This window comes from Lissotriton helveticus, chromosome 11 (assembly GCF_964261635.1).
Source record: "Lissotriton helveticus chromosome 11, aLisHel1.1, whole genome shotgun sequence".
Lineage (NCBI taxonomy): Eukaryota > Metazoa > Chordata > Amphibia > Caudata > Salamandridae > Lissotriton > Lissotriton helveticus.
Genome location: NC_136072.1, coordinates 997603466 through 997616801, shown reverse-complemented (window position 1 = coordinate 997616801; position 13336 = coordinate 997603466).

Below are 13336 nucleotides of genomic sequence, written 5' to 3'. Positions count from 1 at the left end.
GAGAAAATTACAATTAAAAATACATATATATATATCTATGACCTTGGTGGATCCCCGCATCTTGCGCACACTCTAAGTGCACTGTCCCGATCACGTGCTGAATGCTAATTGTCTGTCAATTGGTTATTAATATTTAAAACCAGGAATTGTTGGCAGCCATTTTGTGCCTCTGTAGAAGTGAGAATCTAGAAAATAGTGGGACAAGTGTTCAAAATGTATAAAGGGGCATGTAAGAAATATTTTGATCATCTAGATCTGCTTAGGGGGTCCCCCCAAAAAATTGTTTCGGGGGGGGGGGGGAACGAAGAAATGTGAATTGGGTGCATGGATCCGCTGTAATAAAAATAATAACAAAGCGGGGCTCCTGTGCTTGTTTAAAAATTAGCTACCTGGGGAACCGCCATTCCTCGGTGCTGCAAAATAAATGGGTGAGGGAGCTTAAAGGTTCGTCTAAGCCCCGAGGATTACCACCCTCTTGGGATTTTTATATTTTGAGACTGGGGCAGTGTGGTCTCCATTCTGGAGCAGTCAAAAGCCTTGGGGAGCACCACCCCCCAGGAGCGGCTCCTGCTTTGTCTCGGTGTGTCTTCCCCCGGGATACTGCTGTTTGGTATGGCTGGGCGGGATTCGAGGTTCCCGTTGTGTCATAGCAAACTTGAGGGCATATTAACAAGTGCCATTTCGCCCAAAAAAATTTTTAAAAGCCAAAAATGCGGTGAAAATTATATCGCCCTATTTACTAGGTGACACTAAGATGCATTAATGCATGTTAGCAGCCGGTTTGCTAAGGGCTCGCCTCTTATCTCCAATGAGTTGCAATGTGGGTGTTCTCAGTGGCAAGGTAGGTGTTTCTATGAGAATATAAAAAGGAAGAGGGAGGTATGACAATAGCGTTGTATTTACAAGGCGGCCCTGGATTTCAGGACCGATAGGAAAACTTTTGCTAATTGCGGTTTATGTCGGATCCTTATCTCTGTTCCGAAGTAGACTTAAGCATGTTTAATATGCGAGGTGGATTGATGTGTTGAGTCCACAGTCTTATATTAATAAGCTTTTCACTTGCGAACATAAATTATCGCTGTATTTCTCATGATATTGGGGGCATATTCAACAAGGACAGCGTTAAAATTATCGTCGCTCTAGAGGTAGGAAAATGTCTTTAAAACGGAGGTATTGGCTTAATAATAGGGAATCTATGACATAATATCGACAGACAGAATATCTACATACAAAAATATCGACACAAAAATATCGAAATCAAAAATATCGGAGTCCTATCTTCATAAAGGTAAGTACAAAAATATCGAAAAATTAATATCGTAGTACAAAAATATCGAAAATAAAAATATCGTTTTTTTAAATATATTAATAATAATGTAAAAATAATTTTAAAATACATATAAATTTACAAATATTAAATAAAAACATTAAAACATAATTAAAGAATTAAAACTAATACATATACATTTAAAATAAATTAAAAACTCTACATATAAATTAACGCAAAAACTATTAAAACGCATGTATTTACAACGCATGTTTTTACAACGCAGGTACCTTTACAACGCATACTATTACAACGTAAGTATTCGTAAGTATATATTACTTTTTTTAATTTAAAAAAATTGAAAATAATATAATTTAATTTAATATAATTTAATGTAATTTAATTTTTTTAATTTCATTTAATTAATTTAATTTAAATTTAATTTTATTTAATTTTTACCCTGTACCGCTGTACCCCAAAAACCCAAAACTGACCCTAAACCCTAAAAATACCCCTGTACCCCAAAAACCCAAAACTGACCCTGAACCCTAAAAATACCCCTTTACCCAAAAGCCCAAAACTGACCCTGAACCCTAAAAATACCCTTTTACCCAAAAACCCAAAACTGACCCTGAACCCTAAAAATACCCCTTTACCCAAAAACCCAAAACTGACCCTGAACCCTAAAAATTTACCTTTACCCAAAAACTGAAAACTGACCCTGAACCCTAAAAATACCCATTTACCCAAAAACCAAAAACTGACCCTGAACCCTAAAAATACCCCTTTTCCCAAAAACTGAAAACTGACCCTGAACCCTAAAAATACCCCTTTTCCCAAAAACTGAAAACTGACCCTGAACCCTAAAAATACCAAAAACCCAAAACTGACCCTGAACCCTAAAAATACCCCTTGACCCAAAAACTGAAAACTGACCCTGAACCCTAAAAATACCCCTTTACCCAAAAACTGAAAACTGACCCTGAACCCTAAAAATACCCCTTTACCCAAAAACTGAAAACTGACCCTGAACACTAAAAATACCCCTTTACCCAAAAACTGAAAACTGACCCTGAACACTAAAAATACCCTTTTACCCAAAAACTGAAAACTGACCCTGAACCCTAACAAAAAATTAAATATATTAGCACATTAACTCTAAATAATTTAATTACATAATTAATATTATTTAATTACCAATTAATTATTAATTAACAATAACAATAAAGTAAATATATTAGCACATTAACTCTAAATAATTTAATTACATAATTAATATTATTTAATTACCAATTAATTATTAATTAACAATAACAATAAAGTAAATATATTAGCACATTAGCTGTAATTAATTGAATTTACTAATTAATATTATTTTTCCCCAATTAATTAATTAACAATAACAAAAAATGATATATATAAAAAATATTACTCTAATTAATGTAACTAACTAATTCATATTAATTAATTACCAATTAATTAATAATAAAAAATATGTACAAAATTACATTAATTAATTAACTAATTAATATTAAATAATTACCAATTAATTATTAATTAAAATATTTACAAACATATATTAATTAATTAATTATTATTAAATTACTTCCCACCCTATTCCCCTATAAACCCACAACCCGCTCTGATACTAAAACGCAAAATGTAAACAAATTTACAAATTTTCAAACATACATTACAAAACATGTTTAACAAACATATAAACAACATATTAAAATACATAACACTAAACAAAATTTCGATATTAGTAAAATTCGATATTAGTAAGATACATACCTTAAAAAAACGATATTCTGTCTGTCGATATTTTGGACATCGATATTCTATACTATCGAAATTAAAACATCGATATTATTGTATATCGATATTTTAATTTCGATATTTTGTCTCCCTACCATAATAGGCTTTTGAGAATTCAAGAGAATTCCAATAGAAGCCCAGGTTTACACCAGAACATGTTAATGCTGTCATTGATAATATGCCCCCAAGTTTGCTATGGCAGGGCGAGAGCCTCAGCTCTCACTCTTGGATAGCAAACAGAAATGTTGAAAAAATCTTCCGGTAAGATAACAAAGGATTTTGAAGTCCATCATCGCCGTTTTAGTTGTAGTTTGTTGCCGTTAAAGCGCTGACAATTTTAACACCGTCCTTGAAAATATGCCCCTAAGTTTTGTAATGTTGACAATCCCGTCTCCCATTTAAATAGGCACGAAGTATTTAGTGAAGTGCATTGTGAATCTTGAAGCAACACTGTCTAATTGTGATCGATAAAGAATTCAAAGAGTTGTGTACTTCTTTTGCTCATAATGTACATAGGGGCAGATTTACAAGTCCCTTGCGTCACTATTGCATCACTTTTAACATGGGAAAAGTGACGCGAAAGTGGCACAAGGGGCTTGTAAATCTGCTACACAGTTTTTCTGTCTTCGTTTGATTTCCTCTCTGTCTTGTAGAGGACCCTGGGTAAATATAACTATTTCTGTACAGCCAGGTCCTTTGAACCCTACCCCCAAACTCCTTACTGCCTTTTACCATAGTAACAGTTCATGGAACACTTAAGTGAGCACACAGGTTACAAGTTCACCATCCAATGTTGCTAATGCAAACAGTTACTGTGCTGGAGTTTTTAAAACTTTCCATAGGAACAGCTACAGACTCTGGTAAAGAGCCGGTAAAGAGTTAGCCTCAGTATTATACTTCTAGATATAAACATAATTTCTATTTTTTATTGTTTAATGTTTTCTAAGCATATGATTATCACACTAAATAATAGTGAAATGTTGTCAGAAAAAGAAGACAAATATACTTTTTTTTAATGAACTTTTATTAAAACAACAATAAATAACTAGAAACGTAACTTTAAGACAACAATATAATAAATACCTAGAAACATAACTTTAACATAATAATATAATAAACAAAATGTGAAATGGACTCCAATAGAAAAAGGGTAGGTAACCTGCAAACAAAAATGAAAATAAGTGTTTGAAATTAGATCGATGTGACTGAATGAGGTCAAAGATCGCAAATTAAGGTAACACTTGGCAATATTTGGTAATTTGCATGTCTGCAGTATACCTGATAAATTCCACCTCTCGTATAGGCCCGCGTTGAAGAGGTGTCTGTATGGAAGTGCGTACTTCTTCAGGTTTACAGTATGACCAACAGGTCTTTAAAATGATTCAGAGATGAGACAGAATTAGGTGGGAGATCAACGCATTATGCAGGACAATATTGTTTATTTCGAACGCATTTAATTGGAGGCATTGTGTATCTAGGCCGCTCTGCTTATCTTGTGTGAACACTGTGGCGAACAGAGTTCACAACTTGATTTTTGCTTTGATTCTACACTGCAGACTGTATTAAATTCAGCCTTGATTTTTGTATCGGCAGCCTGGACAGCAGCGTCCATAACTTTAAAAGAGAAAGAAAAATAATGTGAGAGAGAGAAAGAGAGAAAAAACAACATTAAAAGTGTTAGAGAGAGAAAGTAATAGATGGAGCAGGAGAGGTAGTGCTAATACTGGAGAAAATCTTCGTAGCTCACCTTTTTGTCTCCGTTGTGTGTCTAAGCATGTGCCGGTTCATAGTGCACTCCCAAGTTTAGTGATCTGAAAGATAGTATAGAGCTATAGCAGAGTACATACAACTGCACAAGTATATTTCTGCTTTATGTCTTTGTACACTCAGGATACTGTATTACATCAACTTCCACTGCAAGGAGGTGTCAGTGCGCTCTCTGTCTCCCAAAGTACTATACCCCATGCACTTCCACTGCATAGCAGTGAGTTCTCATTACTGCGTTCTCAGACTGTTGCACCCCATTGACTCCCAGAGTCCAGAGGTGAGTGCCTTTTCTTGCGCTCTCAGGGGCAGATTTGCAAGCTCCTTGCGCCACTTTTGCGTCACTTTTCCCATGTTAAAAGTGATGCAAAAGTGGTGCAAGGGGCTTATAAATCTGCCCATCAGACTATTACAACCTATCTATTCTCACTGCCCGGAGATAATTGTACATTCCTACGCAATCAATTTGCTGCACACCACCCACTCTCTCCGCCCACAGGTGACTTCTCGTTTCTTCGGAAACAAGCTTCTTTGCTCACCTTGTGCCATTGGCGTGAGTCAAAGAGGGTACACCACGTATCAAAGCAGCCTTCTCAGACGTTGTTACAATGGCCACGCATCATCGCAGAATTCTCGAACGTTGAGCTTTGGAGGTGTTGGGGAGGACGCCAATTTGTGAAACACAACCTGTTAGATAAAAAGGAAGATACCATTGTGCGTCATTTCTTTGTCAAAGGAGAGAGGAAGTGAAAGAGTGACTGAAAAGAATATTCGCAGCTCACCTTTCTGTCACCAGTGTGTCTTTCACCACGTGCCGGGACATAATGCAACCTGAAGCTCTACATCTAAGAGATAGTAAAAGAAAGATGTTATGATTGGTAATTGTTACTATCTTAATGTGGAGTAGAATTACATTGCCCTTTCACTCACCTTCCCTCCCGCATTTAAAAAACAACTATTTGTACATTTCCAACTTGTTTAATAGGCTTCAATTTTGGAAAAATGAGTATAGTAGTATCCGGTTGTGAAAGCAAGTGGTGAGCAGTGATACACGTGATTTCAATCATCACGAGCGACGGACTTTTGACCGACTTTAAAAACTTTCCTGCTATAGGAATAAAAAATACAAATGCAATAAGACATGGTATATACAACTGCGTACGCCTAAATCGCTGCGCTGCCTTTTTGCATCTAGTCTGCTGTACCCCATCTACTCCCTCCGCTGCGCACCCAGCCCTCACTACTCACCTTTTCATGGACAGGGTACATTCTACGCCATGCAGTCCTGCTCTACCACTAAGAAGTCTCATATTTGGTGCTGAATCTTGATATCACTATGGCAAAGGACATATCTTCATCGCAGGTTCTTCAACCGCTCAGTCCTTGCGGTACCACTAACTCAGTGACCAAAGAGGCCATGCATGTGGTAGTGGGCCCCTTGTTCGGTAGTTCAGGCCTACATGAGGCGTCCAAACCACTAGGACGGGCCATCACAGCGCTTCGCTATGGGAGCCACTTTAAAATGGCGTAGAGCACGTTTACAACTCTAAAGTGGCATAGAGCACGTGCGCACCATCTTTTTTATTGGTAGGGTCACGTGTGTTGGACGCATGTGCTAGATGGGTGTGTTGTGGGTGTATACCAGGCATGAGGGAGTGTGTGTGTGCCGTTCTGACAACTAGACCTGGAACTAAGAAATCACTACAATGGAAATCTGGGCCATGTACGTACTGTTGTTGTGTTTTCCTGGAAGCATAAGGGGAGTGGGCTGGACGGACATATGCCAGTGCTGGCCGAGACTGTCAATGATGACTCCGTAGCTATGGGCGTAGTTCCGTCGTGAGCTATATGAAAAATCTACTGATTTGTGTGTCCGTGTTATAGTGCTGCCGTCACCCAGGTCTTACACGCAAATGTGTCATTATGTCTGTAAAGTCCCACAATATGGCTAACATAGAAGGTACGGGGTATCACTGGCTATATGGAGAAAAAGAGTTGAGTCCCTGTTTAGTGCCTAGTGGATTAAATTCACTAAGGTTATCATTAATAGAAAAAGGTATAGCTTGCAGTAAGGTCAGACTTTTATACCAATCTGAATTAGAGACACATTCAAGGCAAAGTGGACAACTCGACTATACAATTTCCTTGCAGTATTGTAATGATCCACTTTGTACGTTCGTATTTGTAGAATGATCGAGAGAAAGTTATATAATCAAAGTTTTTGTTATTGGCAGAGGTAAGATGGTTGCAGACGCTGTTTACAGCACAATATAATGTGGTAGGACGCAGTAGCAGCATTTTACAAAAATAATAAGTACACAGACACAGATAGATAGTTGAAATGGGTACGGGCATGTGTGCTTGACTCCATTTTATTACGTTGCTGTTGGTAACAAGTAGAATAGTAATCATGATATCATACACAGATATTCAATCATAAACGGTTTATGACTTCTGCTGTACAAAGATAGGAGCACAATATGTGAAATTATACACAGAAGATTCTATCATAAAGGGTTCATGAGTTGTGGTACACTGAGGTAGGGGCGGTTTGTGTGGAGCCTGCGATGATTCATGGTTCAGGCAGAGCGCACCGGTATGAATGTCTTTTGGCAACAGAATTTTGCCTTAATAAGGCCACGTGGTGATTATTTATGGTGCACGGAGTTAGTGGTACTTAAGGTGCTCACCGTGTTGCCCACTGGACTGCATCATTTGTAATCACGATTGAAATAAAAGATGAAACATATATGGAATACATTGTCAAAATATGTATGTTTCAGGTACATTAAGTTCAAGTTGTGACCTGTGGTATCCACAGTGTAGACTACCATTGAGTGTGTCTTTGCACTTGCAGCGTGAATTTTGTTTTTCAACTAAACCTAGGACTGTAATAAAAGAAGTTTTTGAAGGAAGGCTACTAAAGGGATATTGTGTAGGGTTTGATAGACGTTTTTCTTTGTTTGGTACTGCACTCTGTAAATAATGAATGAAGAGTCAGTTGAATTCTGCCTGAATACGGCCACATGACGATGAATTATGGTGCACTCAGTTAGTACCTTTGGGACTGAACATGTACGGAATTTGCGATGATGCGTGGTCTGGGCAGGCCGCACTGGGGTAATGTTTTTTGACTTCTGAATGTTGCCTTAATAAAGCGTAGTGGCGATTATTTATGGTCTACTGAGTTAGTGGTACGTCTGGTGTTTAGTGTGTGCTCACCCTGCGATGATGCGTGGTCTGAACGGCTGCACTCAAAGCATTGACTGTTACATACTGGACTGCATGTACTTTGAGGGGGGAAAAAAAGTACCATCGATGGCTGTCAATTCTTCAGCAACAAAATGATCAGAATCAGATGATTCTTCCAGTGGTGTAGCTGTTTTTGTCTCCAAAAAAGAAATACAGGTTTCCAATGAAGAAAAAGGTGAGTTTCAAATTGTGATCTGTGCTGTCAGCAGTGTAGATTGCCATTAAGTGTCCCTTTGCACTTGCAGCGTGAATTTTATTATTCAACTAAATCTACAACTGATATAAAAGACGTTTTTGAAGGAAGCATACTAAAGGGATATTGTGTAGGTTTGATAGGTGTTATACTTAGTTTGGTATTGTACTCTGCAAACAATGAATCAAGAGTCTATTTAATTGTGATTTCTGATGACCGCAGTGTAGGCAGGAGGTAGCGGTTAGCAAGAGCCCACCGCCACGTGGCATTGAGTAGAGCTGCACAGTATTGGTAATTTAGAGTGTGTGCAACCAGCAATGATTAGTGGTACTCAGAGTTAGTGGCACCTTAAGCAACAATGTTAATAAAATCAAGTTTTCTTATAAATACTTTTTGTCCTTTTACTGGACTAAGTTGCAGTAGATCTCCAAAAACTATGGTATGTTTTTCTTTAAATAAGACATCTGAGTCAATACGGCTATAGCATAGATTCAAAGCTGAATTGAAGTTGTGAACCCTGCTGTCTGCACTGTAGATCGAAGACAGCAGAGATATCGACAAATGATTTTTGTCACTTATTTTAACAAAATCAGAACACATACAGTACAATTGTCTCTGCATTAAATAAATCAAGTTTGAATTCCCTACTGTCCATAGTGTTCATGCAAAGCTGAATTCAAGTTGTCAACCCTGCTGTCTGCACTGTAGATGGAAATCAGGAGTCAGCACAGATATCAGCGAAGTATTATTGTCACTTATTTTAATAAAATGTAAATACATACAGTACAATTGTCTCTGCCTTAAATAAATCAAGGCTGAATTTCCTACTGACCATAGTGTAGATGCAAAGCTAAATTCAAGTTGTGAACCCTGCTGTCCGCAGTGTAGATCTTAGGCTGCACTACATTATCTGTAATGTACTCCATACATTGACTGTTGCATACGGGACTGCATGAACTGGTATCAAGTGGTGAACTCTGTTGATCGCAGTGTACATTTGAATGCAGTACTCAGTACAGACAATGAGGAGTGTTTTTTGTCCTATCATTTAATAAAATTGTCTCTGCCTTACATAGATCAAGGTTAACTTCAATGCTGTCCGTAGTGTAGATGCAAAGTTGAGTTCAAGTTGTGAACCCTGCTGTCCGCAGTGTAGATCGAAGGCAGTAATCAGCACTGGTATAGACAAATGCTTTTTGTCACATCCTTTTACAAAATCGGAAGACATAGAGTACAATTGTCTCTACCTTAAATAAAGCAAGGCTTGATTCAATGCTGTCCGTACTGTAGATCCAAAGCTGAATACAAGTTGTGAACCCTCCTGTCCGCAGTGTAGATCGAAGGCAGTAGTTGAAACAGACATCGATGAATGCTTTTTTGTCACATACTTTAACAAAATCTGAGGACACAGTACAATTTTCTCTGCCTTAAATAAATCCAGGCTGAATTCAAAGTTGTCTGTAGTGCTGATGTGCCACTGGTATCAAGTTGTAAACTCTACTGATCTCACTGTAGATCGAAGGCATTAGTCAGCACAGATATCGAAAAAAATTTTTATCACTTATTTTAACAATGTCTGATAACATAGAGTAGAATTGTCTCTGTCTTACATAAATTAAGGATAACTTCAATGCTGTGCGTAGTGTAGATCCAAAGCTGAATTCAAGTTGTGAACCCTGCTGTCCGCGGTGTAGATCAAAGGTAATAGTAGATACAGATATAAGTCTGCGGTGCTGTCACGCTGAGTTCGGAATGGGCCTGTATCGAGGAGGGACGTGGTCATGGCGGCAGCCACGTGGCAGGGTGAGGACCTTCATAGTGGCAGAGTCTTTTCTCTTTGCAGAAGTGAACCACGCCCAAAGCGTATGCTCATTATTTATACTCGTACGCTGGAGTTGCGTACGTTGGACCAGCCCACTCTGCTTCTGCTTGAGAGGGGGGGAGACAACACAGCTACATGACCAAGATATTCCCCAGAGTCTGAGATAATATGGTTGCATCCGCTGTGCAGTACACTACAGGTATCAATACTATATTTTGATATGGAAAAGTTTTTTGTTTCTATAGTGAGTTGTGTATAGCTTATCACTGGTACACTTGGGATTCTGTAAATTATTGAGCAAATGTACTCCCTTATACATAGTTGATTGCCAGATCTCTGAACATTCAGCTATTGTGCGTTTGAGAGAATATGGTATATTGGGAAGGGCCGTTGTCCTGTTTTGCGCTGCCTCTGAGGTAGTAGGGGGGAGGGACTGGGGGGGGTGGTTGTGGTGGTGGTGGCGCTTGGTGTTTTGGTTTTGTTGGGTGGCGGAGGTGCATAATTAGTACCTCTATCACATATTCTTCTTTAAATATGGGTGTGAGTTGGGTGTAATTTTGTCAGGACTGTCAGACCATATTATGGAAGAAGGCTCACTGTAAATGCTATTGTCTGCAAGTCAAGTTATAAAGGGAAGAAGTTTTCTAAGCAAAATAAAGCTTTGAAGATTACTGATTCCAAGATGGCCGCCAGGAGGCAAGGTTTAGAGCAGCAGGTCAGCGCTCTAATGAACAGGGGCAATCAGCAGGATCCTTGTGCGGTGCCTGCTCTGTGGCACAATTCACCGAATGTCGCAGTGGAGAAGGACTTCTAGAATTTTGGAGCGTCGAGAAGTTAGTCAGGGTACAAATTTTGTCACGCAGAAAACATTCCGAACGCTGTAGGAGTTCCGAAGATATCCAGGTCAAAAGTAAGACGGTTCCGGGGTAAATATTTATTGTTTTGAGCATGCGCTATCTGAAGAGAGTGTTCTTACACCCGAGCATGCGCATTTAATTATCTTCCTTGAATTGTCTCGGAGAAGGCTGCAGCGTAAGAGAAGTAGAGCATTGCAAGTATTTCCAGAGTCAGTACAAGTCCGTATTTAAATCGAAATTCAGTTTGTGAAAATTACAAGCAGTGTGAAGTAAACACAAGTTAATATAGAGTTTGAAACAATAATATGAAGTGAAGTAACTTCTCTAGAAACAAATGAATAAGGCAGAAGGAATAAAAAGATAATATCGACCATTATACATGTAGAAAGAAAGAAAAGACATTTAGGTGAAGCAAGAAGATTACTAAGAAATATACTTACCAAATAGAATCCCGTTAAAACTACATCTGAGCTCAATATAGGTGAGGAATCTGAAAAAACGCAAGAGAAGGAGTTAGATGGGAATTAGCTGGGAGAGAGACATTAATAATATTCTTTACCTTTAGTTGCAGCATCAGAATAACATTAAGCACAATCAAAAAAGAAGAGAGGCAAAGGCCACACTAAAACTGGGTAGGTGAGCAGGAGGATAAGTAAATAGGAAGGTTAGTAGGAGTATCAATGTGTTAATAGTGACTTTCTCTTACTGCTCAATAAAACCTGTCGAGCCAGAAGGAAGCAGCGAAAAGAGAAGCTGAAGCAAAGCGAAGAAATCGAGCACAGTGTGGCCGTCTCTTCTCTGTCCCATCCCCTTACCGCCCCTGGGGTTCCATTGGCATACTTGCCGTTATATGCACGTTGCTAGGGGAATTTGGGGAGGGCATTGGGAACTTACGACGTTCTGCTCCTGTGCTGTTGAGGAGAGCACCGAACCCGACAGAGTGAAGTGCCCATGTTTTAATTAGCACCTGAGCAGAATGCCGGAAGGTCTGGACTTAAAAAAGTTAGGAGAAATCTTAGAAGGAATTCAAAGATAATTAATCTCAGTCAGTGAAGAGAATAGGGAGCTAAGAAAAGAGACTGCAGATTTAAATATCAAAGTAAGCAATCTCGTGTCTAGTCCCAGTTTAAAATATCCAGTCTTCCCAGAAGTAAATCCCAGTGAAGAATCAGTTCCCGCCCCAAAAATTACTACACAAGTTATTCATTCCTTGTCCCCTGTAATCCCTTTGGCACCACCAGAACGGTTTAATGGAGACCCACAGAAGGCCCAAGTGTTCCTGACACAATGTACCTTACATTTCATTTGTCGTCCGGCAGTTTTGCCCGATGCGCAATCTCGAGTGGCATTTATCCTGTCTTATTTAAATGGGAATGCTGCATCTTGGTCTATGCCGTTGGTCACCAGAAATGATCCAATTGTATATGATTTGAACGAATTAAAAAAATAATTTCTTCGAATATTCGACAGACGAAGGGTCTCGCAGGCAACAGACAATGAATTATTGGAGATTAAACAGGGCAATCGAGATCTGATCGCTTATTTGGCTCAGTTTAATAAGTTGGTAGTGGAAACGGAATGGTCTGAGAACAAACAAGCAGCAGTGTTTTATCGTGGCTTAAGGGATGAATTAAAAGACACCTTGGCACAAGTGCCCAATAGACCCACGGAGGTTTCTGCATTAATAGATCTGGTATTAGAAATTGACTTCCGCCAAAGTGAAGGAAGAGGAGAAAGGACGCGAGACTCTCGCCCCAGTGTGGCTAGATTTGATTGAGCAAGAATGGAAGTCAGTAAAGAAAATGACTCAACTCGTGGGGGAGAACCCATGCAGATTGGAACAATTCGGGGGACTCTCTCTAAAGAAAAGGAAAGACAGAGAGTAAACAAGCAATGCCTTTATTTTGGTGGAACAGGGCATTTCGTTTAAAATTGTCAAAAAAAATCCAAGCAAACACTGTCGGAAAATGCCTCGCACCACCATTAAGTGGAGTTGGACTGGTGGTTGCAGAGACTAAGACAACTGCAGATGCACATACTTTGGCAAATATCTTGCAGTCTGCTGCTCCGCCTTTGGTTATGATGATGACCCTACGTTTTAGAAAGAAGGTTTTGAAACAAGTAACTGTCATGGTAGACTCAGGGGCTACGGGCAATTTGGGCGATTTGAAGTCATACAGAACCAGTGGAAATGGAATCAGAAGATGGACATCTTGAAACCTTGCAATCCAATTTTATTGATGCCCCGCAGTTTCAATAAATTTTGGGTCTGCCTTGGTTCACAGAGCATAATCCTATAATTGATTGGGGAACTCGATCGATAGCTATGAATTCCAAATATTGTAAGTAGAATTGTCATAAAG